Source organism: Podarcis pityusensis, assembly GCF_964106645.2.
Source record: "Podarcis pityusensis genome assembly, chromosome: 5".
Classification (NCBI taxonomy): Eukaryota; Metazoa; Chordata; class Lepidosauria; order Squamata; family Lacertidae; genus Podarcis; species Podarcis pityusensis.
Genome location: NC_138032.1, coordinates 19,496,027 through 19,508,411, shown reverse-complemented (window position 1 = coordinate 19,508,411; position 12,385 = coordinate 19,496,027). Strand labels below are relative to the sequence as shown.

Below are 12,385 nucleotides of genomic sequence, written 5' to 3'. Positions count from 1 at the left end.
CTGGGGCCCTACCAAGTCGAAGAACAGGTCAACCCGGTGGCTTTCAGGCTGGCTCTTCCGGAGGGTTCCAGAATGCATCCGGTGTTCCACAGATCGGTGCTCACTCCCTACAAGGCACCTCACAGGTTTCAGGAACCAGGAACGGCACCGGGTCCGCTCCGAGAGAGAACCGGGCAAGGGGGAGTGGCACAGGAGGAGCGCTTCAACGAAGTCACGGAGATTTTGGACTCCAGATGGGGGGAAGAGGGGGTAGAATACCTTCTCGCCAAGGAGGGCACCCCGGCCAGTGCCAACAGCTGGGTGCCGGGCTACGCTTTAGACGAACCTCTGCTCAAAGAAGAGTTTCATGCCCTCTTCCCACATAGGCCAATGCCAGCAGACCTTTTCGACGACTGGCTTTTCACGCCCACGCTTTCAGCCAGCACGTTCCGGGGGTTCGACTCGGACGAGGAACCGACACGAGACGCCCGTTCCCCGGAGGGGTCACCCTCGGGATCTGCTTCAGAACCCTCGTATTGGTGGGATGATCGACCAGAGGAGCAGTTCCGCAGAAGGTGGCTGGAGGGTCCAGGACGAGCAACGTCTCCAGAAGGCAACGAGGGAGAGACGGACATGGACGTTTTCGGGGACGACCCGGGTTTCGAGCACGGCGGCACAGAGATGGAAGCGGAGGTGACCGTCGTCAACGAGAGCAGGGAGGAAGAACCGGAAGACTTCGGATGGCGGCCCGCCACGGGAAGCGAACTGTATCCGACATTCGTCCCCCTGACACGGCAGCACCCAGATCCCGCACCGGAAGGAGGGGAGGGGGGAAGAGGGGGGGATGGATGTCAGGGGTTCAGGAGCAGAGGCAAGGGCAAGGGAGGAAACAGAGAGCGAGGGGGAGGAGGCAGAAGAAAAGATGAGTGATGACGACGACCCGAGATCTCCGAGTCTTTCCAGTGAATCAGAAGATTCACAGAAAGGAGCACCAGTGGCCAGGGCAAGGGGGGAGCCTAGGGGGACACCCCAGGAAGATAGAGCCAGAGGGGACTCAGAGGGGAGCAGTTGGAAATCAGGACCAGCGTCACCGCCAGAGAGCAGGGAAGAGGAAGGGCGCCAGGGATCAAGCGCTGGCAGCTCACAACAGGGGGGAGGGCACGAGTCAGGAGTGGCCACACCTCCATCGGGGAGCGAAGAAACGGTCAGACGGAAGGTGGAAGGTTGGGCGCGCGCGCCAAGTTCAAATGCACAGGAAGGTGGCGCAGTAGGCAGCCCGGAAAGGGAGCCAGGTCCTAAAGCCCGCCGAAAGGAGGGAGAAGAGTCAGGGGGGTCAGCGTCAGCGTCAGAGGAATCCCGGAAGGAAGAGACCCCGGGGGGCAGAGGGACCCAGAGAAGAACAGTCAGGCGGAAAAGGTGGAGCAAGGCTAGGATATTAAGTTGGTGTACAAGGGGCGGAGACTCAGATGGAGCTTCGCCGATCTAACCATTAGACGTAGGGTTGCACGCAGCAGCTTGAGAATGGAAACTGTAACTCAATAAAGACTTTTATTTAATGATCGCTGGCTAGCGTGATCCTCTGTGAGCTAGGATCTGGAAGCAACTCTGACAGTTGTCATTGATTGTTTAGAAAGGGGGAATCCTTCAAAGGCAGTGCCATGTTAAGTGTCAGCTTCAGCATCCTGCAACCTTGAAGTTTGTTTTTTATCACAAGGTTTAAAAAAAATAGAGCAAGATCACCTATTTTTGGTCAGTCGTGATTTGTGAACATTCCTTTGACCTCTGCTCCATCCAGAGAACAGCAGGTTGATAAATTACAGTTGATAACTGTTTCCTTCAGGCAAGCAACGGAGCTCCAGAGTTAAGCAGCCATTCTCTATTCCATGGCCACACCGAAGAGTCTTTTGGACTTGCAAATAGTCTAGATGTCCTGTGACTGAAGTCTGGAACTTACTTAATCCACAAAGCATTGAGTCTGTCTTCTTTCCTGGTGTTCCAGAGGAAATGCTTAATCCTCCCTGCTGAGAAACTCCATTGCACATTTACCATTGTCATCTGAGCGGTGATCAGGAATCTTGGCAATGGGATAATTTGCTGCAATGTTGTTTCCAGCTTGCTCTCTGAAAGCTTGTGCAGGAATGTAAACACAGTTTTGTGACTGCAGAATTCTTACCTCTTGCACAAGATAGAAAGCCCAGCCTTCATCCCACAGTAATGGTCCAGGCTTCAATAGCTTCATTAAGTGCCTGTTGCAGGAAACTCAAGTTATGTACTAGAAACAACACCCTTGTACAGGTGTTACACCAAATGATCAGTAAATACAGATATTACTTTGCTTGTGCAATGATGTCCAAGGTGTCTTGATCCAGATTCTCCTTTGTTTTGCTTCTGGGAAGCTGAGATTGCCAGAATTAACTCAGAGAACAAGCTTTTAATGGAATCTTTTGACTTGACGTGATGATGCTCATAAAATCTGACAAAGTCAAGCTGTTCTCTGGAGTTAACTGAAGTGGATATCCACATGAGTCATCATTCTGAAAAAAACAGGTACAAAAGGTACAGGAACTTGCACCTATCTGATTGTGCTGTTATCAAAATGTTTCTTCCAAAAATATTAAATTAGTGTCAGTCTCTTCCCAAATACTACATTCATTGTTAAGAAGTTAAAGTTTCAGCATGTCCAATATAATCTGGGGATTCTTCTTCTTGCAACACCCTCCAAAACTGCATTCCTTTTTGTGCTGCTGGCAAAGGATCCCAGGAAACCAAAAAAAGGTCTGAAAATCTCTTATTTGATTTGTAAAGCTGTTGGTTTTATCACCAAGTTCACTTGAAGGGTACAGCTATGAACATACTGGGCAGTAGGATATATGTCCTGGATCCTCTTCTGCATTCCTATGCGCTCCCCACAAAATCTGATTGCCCCACTGTAGCTCTGAACAAAGAGTTGCTGCTTGTTACGTCTCCTCCTAGTACATCTCTTTCAGCTGCTAATGCACAATAGTATTCCTTCAGTGTGAATCCACTGAACCATTCCACTGGTGAGCAGTCAACATATGGGTGAACACATTGGTTGCGTCCTCAGTTTCAATAGTCAGAAAATGACTTTAAATAGTCACAAAAAGCTTTTTGACTTCTGTTTAATATAATGCTTCACTGGCATCTATATGCAGTCAAGCATATTGTTTCTTTCACAGACCTTAGAACACTCTGGAACTATGTACGTGAAGTTCCATGGATGAGTCAACGGACATCAAAAGAGTAAACATTAGTTGAATACAACCATGGATTTTCTGAATCCGGCAGGCAGAATTCAACACTGCACTCCTCCAATTGTTCCGTATGCACAAACACCCCACTTCCACCTGAGCACTGTTCTGAAGGTTCTCCCAAACCTCCTCCTGGAGGCAAATTTCAGGGGACATGAAGTTGGGGAAGAGAGCATGGTACAAGTGGAAGTCCTTGCACAGGACTTCCACCAGTGGGGCTGGTTAGGTAAATTCTGCCTTGTGTCTTGTCATGACCACTAAGCATCAGTGGAAAAGCACCCCGGAAAGGCTATTTCTGTTGTTCTTTTCATGACTGTGCTCTCTTACACACAGTTGCCTTTGTCCACCGAAGAACATAAGAAGTGTCACACTATGCTTCAAAGAGGGACAACTGTAGATTTTGGCCATCTGTCATGGGTGCTTTAGTTGAGATTCCTGCATTGCAGAGGGTTGGACTAGATGATCCTCTATGTCTTTTCCAACTCTACAGTTCTATGATTTACATCTCCCCAACAATTTGGCTTATGGTTTGTTTGTTGCTGGCTTGCAAATGATGGCTTGTTAGGGAGCCACAAACTAGAGTCCCTGCACTGCATATCCCACATACGCAAGAGGAAGAGCAAAACAGGAGTAATCAGGCAGAGCGTACCAACATGCTGCTCATTCACAATAAGCCACGGGTCATAAAGTTTGGTTTGTCATTCATGTGAACACAGCTATTGTTTAGGAAATATATGATGTAGTATCGGCAGGACACAACTGAAATCAATGCTTTAAATTTGCACTTTTTTCTTATTTAAGTAACTGACTTGATATGACTCAATTTTAATCAATCTACACTGGTTGCATGGCTAAGGAAACAGTAGTAATGTACCTTAAAAATGTAAACAAAACCCAGAGTATTTGGAGAAAATTCCATTAGATACTACAGAAAAATATAATAAATAAAACAAACAAATAGCAAAGTACAATTTTCAATACTCACCGAGAAGATATAGTGAAGTCGTATTTGTCAGCCCTGGGATTGGTATATTCTAGAAATAACAGTTCTCTATTTATCTGGAATAAAAAGTGAAGAATTTGGCGATTATGTTTTCCAAGCTGGACATTCAGGGGTGATAACAAGCAGTAAGGCATATTTTCTGAGCTGAAGTAGTGATGCAGAAATCCTATAATTATAATTTATTCACAATGGGCTGAACCTGTCTAAGAATAAGGCAAAAAAGTTTGTTCTCAGCAGGGAAACCTTTACCTCCATTCCTTAGTTCTCTACCACTCTGATGACTAGTAATTATATGAAAGGAAAAATGCACTCCTGCTTACAAAATTTTATTGCCTCATCACTGATGTTTCTCAGCAAATAAAACAAAGAACTTCTTTCACAATGACCTATAACTCTAGCATCAGTGAAACTTGTTTTAAAAAGAAAATGCTATGTATTGCATGGATATTTTGTTGCACATCACACAAAATAATACGTAAGTAGTCTTCCAATGACTATAGTACAATTTCTTAATAAATTAGGAAAGGGGCGTGGCTCAGTGGTGGAACACATTTCTTGCAAGCAAAAGGTCCCAGGTTTAAACAGCAAAAGCCTCATTTGAAATCCTGACAAGGTACTGCCAGTCAGTGTAGACAATACTAAACCACTTAGCTTCTTGGGCTTTCCGATCACAGTTTGAACACGTGCAATGGGGTGAACTCCCGTTGCTTTGTCCCAGCTCCTGCCAAACTAGCAGTTCAAAAGCATACCGGCACAAGTAGATAAATAGGTACTGCTGCTGCAGGAAGGTAAACGGTGTTTCCGTGCGTTCTGGTACTCGTCATGGTGTCCCATTGCGCCAGAAGCAGTTTAGTCATGCCGGCCACATGACCCAGAAAGCTGCGGACAAATGCTGGCTCCCTTGACCTGAAAGCACAGATGAGCACTGCACCCCATAGTCAAATTTGACTGGTTGTCTAGGGGTCCTTTACCTTTAAAGGTAAAGGTACCCCTGCCCGTACGGGTCAGTCTTGACAGACTCTAGGGTTGTGCGCTCATCTCACTCTAGAGGCCGGGAGCCAGCGCTGTCCGCAGACACTTCCGGGTCACGTGGCCAGCGTGACGACGCTGCTCCGGCGAACCGGCACCAGAGCAGCACACGGAAACGCTGTTTACCTTCCCGCTATAAAGCGGTACCTATTTATCTACTTGCACTTAAGGGTGCTTTTGAACTGCTAGGTGGGCAGGAGCTGGGACCGAACGACGGGAGCTCACCCTGCCGCGGGGATTTGAACCGCCGACCATGCGATCGGCAAGTCCTAGGCGCTGAGGTTTTACCCACAGCGCCACCCGCGTCCCCGCATGTGACTATAAACCTTTACCTTTACCAATGGACTAATGCTCTAGCATGGTATAAGGTAGTTTCCAATGTTCTTATTATACTGACACTGGGATTGGAGCCAATCTTTTTTCTAGCAGATTTTTCTTTGTCCCGTTTTTTATTTCTAAAAAAATCTAATATTGTGCCTATATTTCACAGAAGACCCTTCCTATGTTTCTGAGAATTCTCTTGTGAAACCCACCTGGAAACACATAGGAATTGCCATAGAGGTGTAAAAAAATACCCAGTTAATTGTTACTATGGTCATTTGAATTTAAAAGTATAAAAATTATAGTTCCCTTATCAGATACGCATCTAGGAAATGATGCCAGTTTACCAAGAAATGTGACTATAAACCAAACACTATATAGCTGGAAAGTTCAGCTGGTTGCATGGGGCTGACAGTACCAAGGTTGCAGGTTTAATGCCTGTACGAGACAGCTGGATATTCTTGAATTGCAGGGGAACTGAATAGATGATCCTCGGGGTCCCTTCCAACTCTTATGATTCTATAAAATAACTACCAAACTTTTAGAAGACATCTGAAGGCAGCCCTGTTTAGGGAAGCTTTTAATGTTTAATAGGTTATTGTATTTTAGTGTTTTATTGGAAGCCGCCCAGAGTGGCTGAGGAAACCCAGCCACATGGGCGGGGTATAAATAATAAATTGTTATTATTATTATTATGAGATACAGTGGTACCTCGGGTTAAGTACTTAATTCGTTCCGGAGGTCCATTCTTAACCTGAAACTGTTCTTAACCTGAAGCACCACTTTAGCTAATGGGGCCTCCCACTGCTGCCACGCCGCTGGAGCATGATTTCTGTTCTCATCCTGAAGCAAAGTTCTTAATCCGAGGTACTATTTCTGGGTGAGCAGAGTCTATAACCTGAAGTGTATGTTACCCGAGGTACCACTGTATCTGCTTAAAATGGTTTAAGTCACTGAAAGACAGGCAAGCTTATTTAACTCAAGCTTTTATTATTCTGGCATGTGTCAAGCATTCACAAGTTCAAACGTAGGAAAGTAGGTAGGTGAACAGAAGTGAAATACTTTATGGAAGAAATACAAAATCGAATCTGAACTGAGCTTAAGATGGAAAGGAAAGATCAGTTCCCTGGTACTTGTTTCTTTTTAAATGCAAGTTTGCAAACAAAGTCTGAGAGTTTCTCAATATTTATTAATGCAAGTCACTGTGAGCCACTAACATTTTACATTCTTAATCACAAATTAATATAAAGGGATTGAAATTTAAGGAAGTTTAAATAAGGGCAAGCTGTATATGCTTTAGATCTGGACCCCTCCGGTCATTTATTTGCCAAGTAGCCCCACTCTTGAGTAATGGCATTGTTTAGATACAAATAGCTGGAGGATCGTGACCCAAGAACAGTCACCAGAAGGGGCATTTACAACTTAAGGGATAAATCAGTATAGCAAGAAGTTGACTACAAATGATACTTGCTTTTGAGTTTTCTGGGTCTTAGGACAGCTGTATTGTTCCGATATGCATCCAAATGTCAGAGCAGAGTGCTACTAACGAAAATGCCACGAAGTTCTTAGTGGTCACCCTGTTTTCCCCCTCCCAAAAGGAGTTCTCTTTACTGTTGCTCTTCTTTTTACCTACAGAAACAGGAGCACTTTTCAAGGCTCTCTCCGCCACTCCCTTAATTTCTCGGGGACGGGGCAGTCACCATAGCAACGACCTAGTACGCCCATAAAAGCCCACCCTCCCCTCTCCATTTTTATTCTACTTCAAAATAATACACGTATCCAGCATTACAGGCTCACCTCCACCTGCGGCAGCAGATCCCTCGCTCCCCGCAAATTCCTCTCAGCTTCCCCTGAATGGATCCCAGCCGGGGGCTGCTAAACCCTTCTTCTCTTCCTCCTCCAATCAGAATCGCCGGAAAGGAGGAAAGGGAAGCAGCCGCGGCAGCTCGCTGCTGCGCACGCGCCTGGGCAAGCCGGTCGTCTCGAGCCAATCAACCGCTTCGGAAGGATCAGTTCAAAAGTAAACGGCTGGACGAGGGAGGAGAATTTTATGAACGCGGTACAACAGTTCCCTCAGGTCAGCCGTTAACGGCTGCTGGAGCGGGCTGCGCCTTAGAACATATTCTGTGTATTTTTGCCCCTTTCTGTTTCTTTCTTATCCCCACCCCCGCTAAGAAACTTTGGATTTCTCTTCCATAAACGGTGGATTATTTTTTTAAAGAGAGAAATTAGAAGTTAAAACCTTACCAGTCAGGCATACTTTTCAAAATGATGTGATTTTAAGAGGGGGGAAAGTCAACAGAATATTGGCAACCTAACCATGCAGGCTCAAGCCACCCCAAATTAAACTGGGCTAGTCCCCACTGATTTCAGTAGTAGGTATGTACTAATAACTGTATGAATTATTGCACTGAGATTTTAAAATAGCTAACTTTGTCTGGGTTGTGCCTAAAAGCAAAAGCTCCTGATTAGGGGGAAAGAAGCACTTGTGCCATCTATCTAAAAATATAGAAATTCACATATGCAACCAGTTGTCAGTGTAGAATCTCAATCTTCCAGAATTGTCTGACATAACCAAGAAATGAGCCCTATGCTAGTATGGGCTTAGCTCGCTAATTCGCAACTAATTAGTTAGCAAGTTCACAGCTCTGTGTTCGCTCATAATGCTAAGTCAAACTAGCTGAAGAAGTGTGCATGCACACGAAAGCTCATACCAATAACAAACTTTACTTGGTCTCTAAGGTGCTACTGGAAGGAATTTTTTTATTTTGTTTTGACTGTGGCAGACCAACACGGCTACCTACTTGTAACTAGCTTACCTGTGGGTTATCAAAGCATAGATTTCAGCCACTGTTCCCACATTACCAGATGCTAAGCCATGGATTGGTTTACCACTACACCTGGACCCAGGCTTGTGGTTTATCTCCCCTAGATAAGTGACGTAGGAAAGTAAGGACAAACTCTTAGACAAGTGAGCACTCTTCAACATTTGCACTAAAACAGTGCTCACTAACAGTTTCTCGCCATCCTGGAAAAAAGTGACAAGTGGGGTGCTGTAGGGTTCTGTCCTGGGTCCACTGCTGTTCAATGTCTTATAAACAATTTAGATGACGGAATTAAGGAAATGCTCATCCAGTCTGCAGATAACACTGAAACTAGGAGGGGTAGCTAATGCCGCAGAAGACACAGTTGAGATTCAGGATTACTTTAACAGATTGGAGAACTAGACCCAAACTAACAAAATGAATTTCAATACGGAGAAATGTAAGGTTCAGCACTTAGGAAGAACCAGTTGCACAACCATAAGATGGGGAACACCTGGCTCACCAGTACTACATGTGAAAAGGATCTAGAGGTCTTGGCAGACCACAACTTTAACATGAGTCGACTGTGTGATGCAGCAGCAAAAAAAGCTAATGCTATTCTAGGCTGCATCAACAGAAGTTTAGTGTCCAGATCAAGGGAAGACAAAGCACCTCTCTATTCTACCTTGGCCAGATCACACCTGGAGTACTGTGTCCAGTTCTGGTTGCCACAATTTAAGAAGGATATCGACAAGCAGGAACGTGTGCAGATGAGGGCAACCAAGCCTTATGAGGAATGGTTGAGGAAGCTGGGTTTGTTTAGCCTGGAAATGAGGAGACTGAGAGGAGATATGATAGAAATCTTCAAATATCTGAAAGGCTGTCATGCTGAGGATGGAGCATGCTTATTTCCTCCTGCTCTGGAGGGTGGGGCATGAACCAATGGATTCAAGTTACAATAAAAGAGATTCTAACTGAACATCAGAAAGAACTTTCTGACAGTAAGAGCTGTTTGACAGTGGAACAGACTTCCACAAGAAGTTGTGGACTCTCCTTCCTTGGAGGTTTTTAAGCAGAGGCTGGAAAGCCTTCAGTCATGAATTATCTAGTTGCGATTCCTGCATTGCAGGAGGTTGGACTAAATGACCCTTGGGATCCTTTCCAACTACAATTCTATGATTTATGATTCTAAGTTTCCAAGCACCTTGTTAAAGATATGTTAACTGAGCATTAACAGCATACTGATGTCATATGATCCCAAAGATACAGATAACTTTTGTTATCTTCAAATAGATTTTAGACAGCATCAGTAACACAATCTCTGATTATGGCTTATCAAAGTCAAACCCTGACCTGATAAAAGATTTCACAAAGTAGATAAATCTCACTAATGACCTGGGCTAATCTAATATAGATATTGGGCTGGCTGGTTTATAATCCAATCTCACACATTTTCAAAATGTACATTTGTCAATAGAAAATGCTTACCTACTTCTCCAACACAAAGTGTCAGAAGTCATACTTTGGCCACTGTTAAGAGAGGATAATCCTGCAGCCAAACTGTGTCAGGGACTAATGCCTGCAAGGAAAGTGCTTCAAATGACCACTGGCAGATAGTGATATCATTACGCGTAAAACAAAGAAATATTATGTCATATGGGCTATATAACATGATTTGGTCTTACTATTTTAAAGCTAACTAGTTCAATTCCCCATTAGCTTTTACTGAGAATGATTCACACAACCTTTCTAGAGGTATGGAGGTAGCATAGAGTTGGTTTCAAAAGTGACATTTTTCTCAGACAGTACTGAATTAAATCCTGTGGCTGTGTTGTTTAGACTAAACACCCTTACAAGATATGTAACTTTGTGAGACTATAGTTTAATAGAATCACAGTTAGTTGTTCTGCCCCCCAAAAGGGAATTGTGGTTTAATTTCAGTTTACTAACCAGGACCTTAAACTTCAAACTATAATTTAAGGTCCTGGTTAGTAAACTGACATTAAAACACAGCTTCCCATTTTGGATGTAATGGGTAACTGTGGTTTAATTAAACCAGGAGTTAATTCCTGAGAAAGAAAAGGAGGGGGAGCATGTGGTCGTCTTGCTTGTCCTGCCTGCTAAATTAGCAAGTCTGGAAATGAATGCCTGAACCAGGTCAGTACCATACTCTCACCACTTTTTCACTCTTTTCTTCAGGTGGCAGTGGAGATTCTCTGATTTCTAAACAAGCAACCCTGTTCAACATCTGCACTAGACTGTCCTGGATAGAAAACCAAAGAAAAGAATGCAAAGCACTCCCCCTTTTGGACACTAGAAAAAAATGATCTCAACAATGAAGTGGATATGTTATATAGCACTGAGTGATTGACATTGTGATCTACCATCTGTTCCACAGATAATCCTCAAGACTTCATAAGTGAAAGAGCTCATGTATATTTTCTCTATGAACTAGAGTATTTATAATTTATTGAATCATGCTGAAGTAAAAATGCAAACATACTGAGATATGTCTGGTAAAGTAAGCTTGAAAAAGCAAATAATGATATAAATTTGCCACTGTGTCATAAATAATGTTATGCTTATCTTTCCAGAAGACGTAAACACCTGTCTATCCTGATAAAATTAAATTTATATTTTACAGCCTCTCGTGTAAACATCTGGGAAATGTCTGGAATTGTGTCTGGAAAGATAAAATCCCATTCCCTGCCTCCCTAAATTAAATAGGCAAGCTTTGACAATACAAGCCTTCCCTCCCTCTAATCAGTGTTGCTTCCAACAGTTTTTTTCCCTTAGGTGACTTTATATGAAACCAAATGCATTAAATTTGTTTTCTGTAAGCAGACTCATCATCACCATAGTTCCACTTAAGCCAAGCAGAATAAAACAGTGAACGTATTTCACAGAAAATCAGGAATGGAGCCATTCTTATTAATTTTTAGACATGGATGTACACCCACTTTACATAAATTCCTTAAATGAATAATCTAGTCACAGGGGCCAAGTTTCCGTTATCATGGTGGCATTTTTTAAAGCCACTGCAATCATTGGAATCATCAGTAGTTTCACGTTTTGTTATCCATATGAATCATGGATAATCCAGGGGCAGATAACTTGTGTGCCAAAAACTATGTGTAACTCTTGCTTTTTGTTTTGTTTAAATACTTTAGATCATGGTATGAGTGTCTTATTGTGCTGGAATCCAAACTTGCATTTGTAAAAAGGTGCCAACCTGGATTCCAGCAATACTGGTGAAAATAGTACCAGAGCCTTAAGCACACTTCTTTGAAAGTTAGTAACAGTTTGAGTGCAAAGGTCTGGAGCAGGTTTTTGCTTTGCAGGGAGGTAGACCTGACCAAAATGCAATGGCACAAGTTACTGCTTGTACCATTAGCCACTTGGCCTATCAACAATATCGAAGAATGTTACATTAACTGCTCACTCAACATTCTGTAATAAACATTAACAAGAGAGAACACAGTAGATTAAACTTTCAATGGGTAAATACCTTTTTATTACTGTTTTCCACATTCCATTTTATGTCATAGTAAATATGGTAGTCATGTGCTATTATATTTTTCTATATATACACTTTTAGTGTGTAAAGTATTCAATATCAGGCTCACCTTGGAGCAGTACGATAGCAATGCTACCAATAAAAACAAAAGTAAAATAATGCCATGGCTAGAAGTATATTTATTTGATTATCATTTTCTAGTTCAGCAAATATAGAATTAGCCTTGTATTAGCTATTATCATTTGCTGTGGACTTGTTATTGTACAACGTACCGTAGTTATCAAACTGAGCTGCTTGCAAAGTTCAGGCCAGCTAAAAGTGCACTGCTTGTATTATTTTTATTAAATGTCTATACCGCCCTTCATCTGAGTAACACAGGGTGATTTACAACATGCAGTGTCTCTAGTTGTTACAACAGAACTACTGTGCGATCTTTAATAAAGCCTTACCTTGTATAGTTCAA

At 43.1% G+C, this 12,385-nt stretch overlaps 1 protein-coding gene and 1 long non-coding RNA gene across 6 annotated transcripts in view; one reads left to right on the top strand and one right to left on the bottom strand.

Moving 5' to 3' along the window:
* Positions 1–9,915, bottom strand: part of TRIM59 (tripartite motif containing 59) — a 25,695-nt gene extending 15,780 nt beyond the window's left edge. Inside the window, exons 1-3 of one of the 5 annotated variants that reach the window (XM_081008203.1) lie at positions 7,399–7,582; positions 4,234–4,307; positions 1,720–2,225 (exon numbers count right to left, since the gene is read on the bottom strand). The gene's annotated coding sequence lies outside the window, so the exon portion shown is untranslated. The other 4 variants (XM_081008202.1, XM_081008201.1, XM_081008200.1 and 1 more) reach the window with 4 other exon arrangements.
* On the top strand, positions 7,630–12,385 carry LOC308478523. Its single transcript, XR_013987100.1, has 2 exons — positions 7,630–7,980; positions 10,605–12,385. It is a non-coding gene; the product is annotated as an uncharacterized lncRNA (long non-coding RNA).